The sequence below is a fragment of the Gouania willdenowi genome, chromosome 20 (genome assembly GCF_900634775.1).
Source record: "Gouania willdenowi chromosome 20, fGouWil2.1, whole genome shotgun sequence".
Classification (NCBI taxonomy): domain Eukaryota; kingdom Metazoa; phylum Chordata; class Actinopteri; order Blenniiformes; family Gobiesocidae; genus Gouania; species Gouania willdenowi.
Genome location: NC_041063.1, coordinates 26,745,702 through 26,747,573, shown reverse-complemented (window position 1 = coordinate 26,747,573; position 1,872 = coordinate 26,745,702).

Sequence of the window (1,872 nt, the reverse complement as noted above, 5' to 3'; positions counted from 1 at the left end):
ACACACACAGAATTTAAATCCATATTTCAGACCAAAAACAACACAGGCAGAGAATTGATCAGTGTTAAGGCTTAAATTTGTGAGATTATACAGTATTAGTAGTCGGTTATTCTTGTAATTTCTGTTTGGTTTGGAAGTGTGCCGCCCCAGTATAAATACTGGACAATAAAGAGTCAGAACCATAAGTAGCTCCATAACTTTCCTTTCTTATATCTGGCAGTTTCAGGCTGTTTAGAAACAAAAGAAGAACCAATTTTTGTCTTCAGCTGCTCATCAAAGTTCTACAACTTCATCCTTTTGCTTGTCAGTAAAAATCCACTTTTGTTCTTTGTTCTTTTATAAATATTTCCTCGTGAAAAACTATTAAACAATAAGAGACACAGAGCTAAGCTACAATGACCTCATGTAGAGGATTTTCAATATTTGCGAGTGGTGAAATAACCCAAAATTTGGGTCCAAAATAAAAATGAAGAAAACGTGTTTTATATCCAAAGATAGAGTCATTTTTATACTATAAATTAAAATCAGATTTTTTCTTACATTTCCACATGTTATGGACCAATGAAAATAGTAAAAAAAAAGAAGTATTTTTTCTACTAAGTCACCCAAGAACCAATGCATATACGTGACTAATCAATAGTGATGTGAACAGTCTATGTTCATAGCTCTAAGATGATCGAATTACAGGGAGCTGAGACATATGCTACGTAGTTTACTGACGACCCAAACATGTTCCAGACCCAAACTCTGACACCTTTATTCCAATTTTGAGGGTCAGTCACGTCCACCAGAAAGATCCCATATTTTTATTTATTCTGAGAGTAGGCGGAGCTGTATTATTATGCTATATTTCAGTTTCCTATGTGATGTAGTTCCTGAGATACTGGAAGATAAATTGTCCACATCTCAAAAAGTCTTCATCATCCCATCAAACTAAAAATTCACAGTGTGCCTATTGAATATTTAAGGAACAATAGGTAAAAACCACTCAGAAAAGCCCTTAAAACATCTAAAAAGTGTCCATTTTTGTTGAGTCTGTTCATTCTCCTGGTTTCCGACTCGTATTAATATGCTTCTCTGTGATAAGGACAGGAAACACAAACCCTCTGCTCATGAATTCTAATCTATTCGACAGCTACACACTGATCTGGATGACGCTGGGAGTTTGCCCGGACCTCCGAATATTTTCACAGCAAATGAAACTATTGCTGAAGAGTTATTAAGTGGTATTTTGCCAGGCATGATTCATTCAAATCCAGACGGGTTGTAGTTGGAGGAATAAAAAAAGAAAAGATAAGAAAAGAAAACACAACACGTCACACGTCTTGGAAAAAGAAAAGAGGCACAAACTTTCCCAGTAAATTAATCTTCATTTAATATTCATCACCTCATACGCAGAGTTTACGCTGATCAATTGTTTTCATTAAAATCCATTTTCAGACCCGCTTGTTCCTGTTTTTTAGGGTCGTGAGGAAGTTTTCATTACAGTTTTCTCAAATTCATTCGAAAAATGTAATTCCTAAAATAATGTACATAATATACAAATATTTGAAGTGCCATAAAACAGTATGTATTACTGTTAGTTCTACCTCAGGTGGGTAATAAAGTTTCAGTGAAATGGTCCCAAATTTTTAATACTTTAGGTTGGTTCTTCTTCTTTTCTGTAATTCTTCTTCACAATGTAAATGTACTGCAGGCAAAAATGAAGCAAAAAGTGGATTTTATCATGAATTTACAACATTAATCTCAAAATGGTGATTTTTAATGACATGGTTCAGCCTCACAGAGATAAAAAAAAAAAAAAAAAAAAGGAAGAAATCAGGGCGTGGCTGCTTTCTTCTTGTAAATAGGATATTACATTTATTTTTATTT